Genomic DNA, 10,184 nt, shown 5'->3' on the forward strand with positions numbered 1-10,184 from the left:
ACCTCTGGAGCTCTCCTTCCCCCAAATCAATGGAAAATAATCAGAAGAGGTCACTAGCTCATCAACATCATAATAAAGGGTGCTTCATCCAGTTCAGAGAAATTCCACCCTTGTTGGGCATTCCAAAACCACCAAAACAATAGGAAAGCCTCTTACCACTTATCCTCAGGGAACTACTTTAAAAAGGTTCCATTCAGCCTGTTCCTTCAGGTCACGGGGGGAGAAGGCTTTTACTTAAGACCTTTCTAGTTCAAGAAAGGAGGGCACCTGGAGGCCTATCTTGGCTCTTTCAAAACTAAACAGTTTTCTCAATATCTCAAAGTTCAAAATACTTACTTTATAAAAAATATTCTTTATGGTCTTCCAAGATGCCTTCATGGTCACCCTAAACCTAAAAGGGGCTTACTTCCATGTCCCCATAGCAGATAAGTCACAGAAAATACCTACGATTAGTAGCAACAGACTCTCTCTTCCAATTCTGTGCTTTAACATTTGGGCTGTACACTGCTCCCAGAGTTTTCACAAAATGCTTAGCTCCTCTGATAGGACAGTGCAAAACTCTGGGTGTTCATATTTACTCCACTTAAGTGACTCTCATTCTTGGAAAATACAGAACGGAGACCCTAGACACCTTGCAGATTAACATAGACTGTTTCCAGAAGTTAAGTCTCACCTCAAATCTTCAAAAGTAAACAAGGATCCTCTTTCTGGAAACCCTCATAGCTTCAGTGCAGCGGAAAGCCTTTCCCTAGAGCAAGATAACTTTCCTAACAAACTACCTGACCAGTCTGTTTCCAAAACAACACAACAAGGGAATTTGAGGATACTGGGTTGCATGGCATCCTGCATTCTTATGATCCCACTGACAAAATTACACATGGAAGAACTTCAACGGTTCCTAAAAATGTATGGGGACAGCATTCTCAAGCACTGGATACCCTACTGCCTCTCCTTCCATGCCTGAAGAAGGAGCTGCTATGGTGGAAGAACAGCATACTGCAGAACCCAGGAACAACTTTCTCTTTACCAGAAGCAGACTAGACCATCACCTCAAGATAGCTCAGACATAGCTTGAGGGGCAGAAAAACGCATGTAAATTAGAAGACGCTACTAGGAGTTAACCTGGTCATAAAGGCTTTTCAACAGAATACAAGCTCAGAAACATTGTAGTCTGGACAGGCAACACAATGGTGATGTGGAGCAGAAGCAGTCAAGGGGGGGGGGTACCCTTTCCTACCCTTTATGCAGCCTCACAAGGATGATTTGGATGCTGGCTCAAGAACTAGGGCCAAGTCTCATAGCATCTTATATTTCAGAAAAATATCCTGGCAGTTTCTCTAAGCAGGGATCTTTTAAACCCCAGTAAATGCTGAAGAGAGAGAGAGAGGTGTTCCTAGTCCCTCAATAGACTTGTTCCCCTCCCACCAGAACTGCTACAGAAGTTCTGCTCCATAACTCAGCAGACAGGGATTTAGGGAAAATGTTACCTTCTCTTTTACGTGGTCAAAATTCTACCTGTATAGATTCTTGCCCTTGCTGCTGATTCCCAGAGTACTAATGCAAACCAGGTTGGACAGACCTGGTATGATCCTAGTGGTTCCCTTCTGGCCCGGATAATACTGCTTCTCATTTCTCCTAACCCTCAGCAAGGAGTGATTCTGCACCCTACCCTCAGCCAGGCCAAGGTATCTGTATTCCATCTTTACCTAGCCACAGCCTGGAGGATTGGGTTTTGACACCAAGGAATGTCTTCTATCCCATGGACCTGCTTTCTGTTCCTACAGAGGCAAGAAAACCTAATACCAGAAAATCTTACTTGTTGAGATGGAAGAGATCTTCCATTTGGTGTCATAACTAGAACACCAACCCTTCGCAAGCAGACATCAACTCAGTCTTGGGGTACCTTTCAGGCCTGGTTAGATGGGAACTTTCCTGCTCCAATGTTTAAAGTACGTTGTATCTGCCATCTCAGCTTGCCTGCACAGTGCTTCCCCTGTCTTCTTACAGCATCATGTGAAGCTTTTCCGAAAAGGGGTAATTGAGCTGAAACCATCCAGAAGGAACCTTATTAAACTTAAATTCAGACAACTGGAGAGATCGAGCTGGCTTCTGGCATCAGACTGCTTGATGTTCTTCGTGTTTCACTGTTGCAGTCATTACGTTTGGGTAATCTGCTGGCAGGTTGCCCTCACTCGGCCTGATTATAACAGAGTCTTGGGTCCTGCGTCGGTTGCTGTCCCTTCTTCCATGATGTCAGGTCATCAGGGTATAAAACATGCAGCCAACACCATTTTTCCAGTTTTTCTTGCCATGTGGTGCCCGAAGCAAAAGCAGTTTGGCCGACTCCTGAAATTTTCGTTTTCGAGTTTCAGACCCGAAGTCTTAAAAAAAGCTAAGTACCCCCTTGGGGATCCTTTTTCTTGCCCTAACCGATGTCAGTAAAATTTAATCGTCTTACCTGTAAATATCTCAGAGATTTGCATTCTTACTACATTCCCTATTTAGTCCCAGACCGCGACGTCCCTCATTGTTGGTTTTGTGCCTTGTTCATCGCCCAAACTATTCGTCGTCAGGCTATTTTTGCAGCTAATTACTTTCATACTCATTCTGTGTACTCCGAAATGGCTTCGTCTAGCAATCCGACTACCGATCTTCCAAAAAAACGTAAGGATAAAGACAGAGACAGACTCCATAGGTCCAAAACTGCCGACGATGCTTCGCAGTCCGCCGGTATTCGGTGAGGTGCTTTCGCAGCCCCTGATATTCGCTACTTCTGAAAATCAGGCCTCTACTGAGACCCATTCAGAATCCAGTATGCCATGAGATGCTTCTTCGACTATGGAACCTGCGGATGTTTCTACCTTGGATGGGTCTGGAGCCACTGTGCAGGCACTGGCTTCTGAGGGTGTATTTAGGCCTACAGACATTCATATTAAACCAACGCCATATTTTTCATCCAGGTCAAAAACTTGCACTACGCCTTGAAAACCGACCAAACTGCAGGCTCTCGGGTCCATATGCCTAAAAAGCAAATGCTTAGAATGGCTGAAGACCTTATTACCTTAATTAGGGGAAGCCAGCCTTTCCCCCGTCTGAGAGACCTAGAATTGATTTTCTTTCTGATTCTTCTGATCAGGAATCTGATATTTCTGCTCCTTCTGGTTACCAGAATTTGCCTTTATCTACTTATGAGGATTCTGATGCAGAGGATTCCATTCCCTCGGCTTCCCTTCCAGAAGATTTTTCTTTTGGTGAAACCTTGCACACTCTTAGTGAGCATTTCCGCTGGGAAAGCTAGGATTGCTCTTACTCCTACCTCAACACAGGCCTTTGCTATCCCTCCTGTTCTGGACATTGTAGATGATGCTTTCTTGGAATCATCTAGCCTTACCCCAGACACTTTACCTCCAGCTCCCAGAAAACCTGACCGGTACTACAGAGTGCCTGACTCTCTCAAGTTCCTCTTCAAGAATCCTTCTGTGGATCCAGAGACCATTTCCCAAGGACCAAAAGGCATTAAGGCTATTGCTGCCAAAAATTGTACCCCTTCTGATAGAGATTCTAGAGCCTTGGACAAATGGGGTAACAAGGTATACACTTCTGCTACTTTGGCTATTAGGGCTTTAAATTGCCAGTTTCATATGTTAAAGTATCAGCAGTGTATTATGGGATTACTTAGACAAAAAATGATGTTTATTCCTGTCTCTGCTGAACACAAAGAATTGCAAGATTTAATACATTCTGCAGAACAAGTTAGTAAACATACTTTGCAATATGGTTTTGATGCTTTAGAAGCATCTTGCAGGGCAGCTGTCACTGGGTCTGTACTTAGAAGGCATGCTTGGTTTAAGGAACAAAACTTGCCAGATCATCTTAAAGCTAAATTACTGGATGCTCCCTTAAACCAAGATTGCCTTTTTGGCAACAAAGCAGAAGTCCTTAAAAGCATGGAGGAAAAAGCTAAATCTATGCAAACTGTTAAAGATTTCCTACAAGTACAGCCTCCCAGATTCAGTAGGCATTGGCCTTCAAAGAACTGGTCCTTTCCAGTCCCTTCCAGGCCTTCTCATTCAAACCCAGGAACAGCAGACCACCTAGGCTACAGTCTCAGACTACACACAGATCTAAGCAGTGGGGGGCTCCCACTTCCAAAGCAGGGAGAGTAGTAAGCCACCCCCCTATGGAAAAATGGCACAGTGACTTAACCTTAAACCTTCCAAGCCTTGCTCTACTACCTGATCCTTTAGGAGGAAAGCTCACCCTGCATGCAAAAAACTGGGAACTCATTACCCAGGACAAATGGGTTTTGAACATAGTTTCCCAAGGATACAGATTCCATTTCCACACACTACCAACCCCAAATGGTTAGCCAGACCTACCACCAAATCAATGGGCAGAGGCCCAACAGCAGGTTCTCTCTCTTCTCAGTATCGGGGCTATTCAACCTTTCCCAGCAGAACAAAGGGGACAATATTTTTATTAAAGACTTTTTCTGGTACCCAGAAAAGACAACTCCTGGCGTCCTATCCCGGACCGCTCTATTCTCAACACCTTTCTGGTGGTTCCAAAATTCAAAATGCTAACTCAACAGCTTCTTCCTATGCTAGCCAAGGATTCCTGGCTGGCAACCCTAGACTTAAAGGAATCTTACCAGCACATCCCAATAAGAGGATCCTGCAGACAATACCTACATTTCAGGGCGGGCTCCCTGCACTTTCAGTTCTCTGCACTTCCCTTTGGCTTATCTACTGCGCCCAGGGTGTTCACAAAGTGTCTAGCTCCAGCCATTGCATTTTGCAGGCAGAGAACTATTCAGATTTACCCATACTTGGACGATTGATTCATGCAGAAAGCCAGGACTTGCTATTACACCTGGCATTTATAAAGAAACTTCTAACTTCACTGGGGTACACCATCAACGAAAAGAAATCTCACTTAGTACCCTGCCAGCAAATTGTATTCCTAGGAGCAAGCTTGAACACACCTTCCCAGATAGCATTCCTCACTCTGGAGAAACAAGTTTATTTGGCAACCTTCTTCAAACTATTGGCCACAAAACCCCAGCTATCTGCAAGGAAAATACTGCAAGCTCTGGGGTTCATGGCCTCTTGCATTCTACTAATTCCATATGCAAGACTGCATATGAGGAAACTCCAATGGTATTTAAAAAGCCTATGGTGTCAGCATTCTCAGGACCTGGAAACCATGATTTCTATCATTCCTTGTATAAAGACAGAGTTCCTCTGGTGAGCAGAGGCCTGCTACCACAACAAGGGACTCCCTTTCACTCTATCCCCTGCCGCTCAAACCCTAACAGGTGCATCAGACTATGCATTGGGGGGCTCACTTGGCAGGACAGTGCATTCAGGGCAAATGGAACCCGAGACAGTTGCACCTGCATATCAATAAAAAAGAAATGTTAGCTGTACAGAGTGCTTTGACAACCTTCAAAGACCATATTCTTCCAGGACAACTATTCATAAAGATAGAACACCACAGTTATGTGGTACATATAAACAAGCAAGGGGGAACCCACTCATACCCCCTCTGGAGACTAGCCATGGCCCTGTGGGACACAGCCTTGAGCTACCAAGTACACCTACAAGCATAATTCCTGCCAGGCAAACTAATTTCACTGGCAGACGACTTAAGCAGAAATCTCATGGACCCACACGAATGGTAACCAGAACCCAAAATATTCAACCTCTTGAGGAACAAATGGGGGACTCCAGAGGTAGACCTGTTTGCCTCCCCTCAGAAGTACCAATTGAACAAATTCTGCACAAGAACTCCCCACAGTCAAGCTTGGAAAGTGGATGGCCCTGTCCTTTACCTGGGAAAGCCTCTCAGTTTATGCCTTTCCCCCTCTGCCTTTCCTGTCGAAGGTTCTACTAAAGTTCAAACAGGACAAGCCAAGGACAATACTGATTGCACCAGACTTGGCCACGCCTGCATTGGTACCCCCTCTTGCATAGTATGACACTGCTGCAACCATGGCACCTGCCTCAGACCCCTTCTCTGCTCTGCTGTCCCAGCAGGCGGGCCAGGTTCTGCACCCTCAGCTTCAAACCCTGAACCTTTGCAGCCTGGCTAATTCCTTGAGCTCTCCCCTAGCATCTCTCAGTAAGCTGGTACTGGATGTCATTCTGGAGGCAAGGAGGCCTAGTACTAGAAAACCCTATGCTGAAAATGTGAAAAGATACTGTTCCTGGAGCCAGGCTCAGGGGATGGGCACAACGGTGCCCAGCTTAACCTCACATTCTACAGTACTTAACAGAAATGCTCCACAAGGGCCTATCCTTGTCAATTAAAATTCATGCCTCTGCCTTTTCAGCACATTATAATACTGAGCCCACCCCACTTCTCTCACCCCTTGCTAAAGCAATTCCTTAGAGGGGACACAAATTTAAGACCCCTTAAGAGAGCTCCTACTCCAGCCTGGGACCTTAACTTTGTATAGGAAAAGCTCACTCTTCCCCCTTTTGAACCAGCTGCTACTGCAGAGTTTGAAATTCCTTTCCTGGAAAACAGTCTTCCTGCTAGCCATCACTTCAGCAAGAAGAGTGTCTGAATTACAGGCCCTCATGGCAGTGGGAACCCTTCATTATCTTCCATCTGTACAGTGTTTCCCTGAGGACTAATCCTTCCTTTACTCCCAAGGTGGTGTCTTCTGTGGCCCTCAATCAGTCCATTCATTTGCCTACTTTTTTCCCCTAATCCACAAAACAAAGGGGAACGAATACTGCACACTCTGGACGTGCGCAGACAGCTTAGATTCTTTTTCGACAGGACTAAGCCTATCAGAAAATCTGAACAGCTGCTAGTTAGCTTTTCTGCAGTGGCAGAGAGGGAAGGCCATTTCAAAGGAAACCATTTCCAAATGGCTAGCCCATTCATTTCTGCTACAAGCACCATGGAAAACCTACCCCATAAGGGAATAAGATCACATTTCACCAGGGCTGCATCTTCCTCGGCGGCATTTCTCAGATGGGTACCTACCAGGGACATCCTAGACGCTGCTACCTGGAGCTCTGTACATACCTTCACCAAGCATTACCACCTGCCTATCATTTCTAAATCCAGAGCTGGATTTGCCACTGCACTCTTGCGGGGATTAATAGCTGGCCCTAATGCTCTTTAACTTCCTCCTCCCTTCCTTAACTTTGGGAATCAACCCAGATGTGATGACTGCAACAGTGAAACACAAAGAACATAGTACAGTTGTGTACACTTACCATAAATGTAGATGTTCGAGTGTATTCACTGTTGCAGTCCTGGTCACCCTCCCTCCAGCCCCCTGACTTCTCTTGGCTCTGCCTCTCCTTCTTGTTGGTATATTTATTTTTTCTTGTGTATTTGTTTTTTGATGGGGGTTTACCATACCATTTAATTGCTTCCTATTGTGGGGGCACCTGACATCTGGGGCAAGAAAAACTGATGCAATGGTGTTTGCTGCATGTTTTATACCCCTGACAACCTGACGTCAAGGAAGACGCGACAGCATCTGACGCAGAAATCCAAAGACACTGGTATTCAAGCCTGCTGAGGGCTACCTGCAGGCAGATAAGCCAAATTTGATGACTGCAACAATGAATACATTCTAACATCTACATTTATGGTAAGTGTACACAACTGTACTTTCCCCTTCCTATGATCTCACCTCGTGTCCCCCATGGATACTGGATCCCAGTCAGGACTTTATTTCATCAGCCTAATCTACACACCTTAAGATTGACCGCATGGTTTCTCCACTTCTGGTGATTATACGAAAGTCCAGGCTAGCTTCCCCAGTAAGTGATATAATCTTGGCCTCAGAAGGCTTCCACAAAAATAAGATCTATAACAGTAAGTAGAAAAGATTTTTGATTTTGGCGTCAAAGGAGAATATTAACCCATTTTCAGCTCCAACATTGGCTATTCTACTTTATTTTTTTACGTTCACTTTATCATGAAGGTGCCAGTTTTTCTACTATAAAGTTACAGCTCGCATCCATTTCTAATTTTCATTCAGAAACAGGATCTTCTGCCATTTCTTCAAGATTATGTAAGGCTTTCATGGAAGGTATCTTCAGACCACCAATAACAAATCCTTCTCCACTTTAGGATCTTACAATTGTACTTCAAGGTCTCACTCAAAAGCCATTTTGAACCAGCTGACAGTTGTGACTTGGTTTCTTTCCTGGATGACAATATTTTTGGTAGCCATCACTTCAGCCAAGAGCGTATCTGAACTGCAAGCCCTATCAGCCAATCCCCTTACATCATTTTTCATAAACAGAGTTTCCTTAAGAACTAAGCCTTCCTTTATGCCTAAAGTACAACAGAATCCAGCAACTAGTCAGTTCAGTTACCAGTTTTCCTCTCAAATTATTCAAACGGGGAAGTATTTTACATCTTCTTGATGCTCATAGAGAGTTGCATGTCTAAACAGGACAAAAAAGCACAGAAAATCCAATCAGCTGTTTATATATATATATATATATATATATATATATATATATATATATATATATATATTTGCTTGAGTCAACCAGTTCCAAGATCACCTTGTATAAATGGATAACTGATGGCATTGCCAGGGCTTCACTTGATGAGATACGTGCTGCAGCCACTTGGTCTAAGACTCGTACATTTGTCTCTCATTATAAATTGGACATTATCTTCAGAAACAGGGCATCCCTTGGATCACCGGTGCTCCAGCATATCCTTCCTTAAGGGCCACCCAGGAGTTGCATAGCTGGAGACTGTCCTAACAGTAAGGAAGCATGAAAAGGACATAATCAGATATAGAAGTTGTGTACATGACATAACTTGGCATCTATGTTGTCCATTTTCATTCTTCATTTCCCTCCCAGCCATCCACCAACCTAAATGTTTTCGAGACGTTACCTAGAGGATTTTGGAACCCAGAGGTTCGTGGTTTGGGCCCCAGATTCTTTCACCTGTTCTATTTCTTCCTTCTGGAATGTATTCTGTTGTATAAAGCAGCAAACTTGATCTGAGGGGTTAGAGAAGGTATGATGCATTATAGGAAAGGGAGAAACTCTGGAGACTGATCCCAAAGTCTTAAATACTGCCAATAGAATCCTATTTTGGATAAGAAGACCCAACAGTGAAGAGGAATGAAAATGGACAGCACAGATGACAAGTTTTGGTAAGTACATAACGTCTGTTTTTCATTAGTGTGCATTTTCTAAAGAATGTGAAGTCTAAAGCTCAAATATCTCATTTATTGACTTTAGAGGACAACAATTGGGCCTTTCAGGATTGTTGGTAGGGGTCCATCAGAGAAGGAATCTCTTGGTTTTGCGGGCCACCTCTGCTACGTGGACAACGTCTCATTTGATTTACCAGATGGAACAGTTTCCACATGGATCTTGGAAAGGACTCTGGGATTTTATGAACCACATTTTTCTTCCTTGTTGTTTCCTAGAAAAGGGTCCTTTGAGGGGTTGAAACGCCTACTCCTAGAGCAGAGCGAGTCTTTCCATCTTTTTTTGCATCTGGAGAGCGAGTGCTTCACTTTGGGGATAAATAAAGAAGTTCCTTCAAAGGGGGTATTGACGAAAGACGACATGAAGGGCTCCACAAAATCACACAAGCACAGCCAGGCAAGCCTCCTAATAGAGATACCTGAACCCGATGCCTTCGAGGTACCCTCAGCGGAGTCAGTGATGAGCTTCATGGACGAGCTAGAAATGGACTGTAGGGTCGCCAACTGTAAGGCCACAGAAGCCTCAGTCTCAGCTGTAGTGATCCTTGAAAGAGTTTGAAGGTCTGTTAATTAAATCTCTTTGCAATCTACTAAAATGTGCCAAATACATCAGCAACCTAAGAGAGAAGGTCGCTGAAGAGTAGACACTCTTCCCAAACCTGTCCAAAGCCCTGAATTCCCTGTTATGGGGATGGGCAGTGGAACTTTGTTGTACAAGTTCCTTTTAGTGGCCGCCGTCACAACTATAGCATCCACAGTTACTCCCTTACTCCAAAATTATTTTCCTACCAGTGGTACCAGAATCTGATCCAGTCTGTTAGGGATAGGTTCAACTGAGTCTGGTTCCATCCACACTCGCTTAGAGGTCAAATCAATGAGCTTGTCAGTGGGCAGAGTTACCTAGGAGGTAGACAGGCCAGATCCAACCTCCTCCAGGATTATTAATTTCTCAGGAGAAGGATTTTGGGAG

General features: G+C 44.3%; 1 protein-coding gene across 1 annotated transcript in view; it reads left to right on the forward strand.

The window, feature by feature from the left end:
* The window catches only part of CENPF (centromere protein F), a 1,545,100-nt gene that overhangs the window by 604,637 nt on the left and 930,279 nt on the right, over nt 1–10,184 (forward strand). The gene's annotated exons all lie outside the window — the stretch shown is intronic.

The sequence above is a fragment of the Protopterus annectens genome, chromosome 1.part0, assembly GCF_019279795.1.
Source record: "Protopterus annectens isolate FY-2018-M chromosome 1.part0, PAN1.0, whole genome shotgun sequence".
Lineage (NCBI taxonomy): Eukaryota > Metazoa > Chordata > Ceratodontiformes > Protopteridae > Protopterus > Protopterus annectens.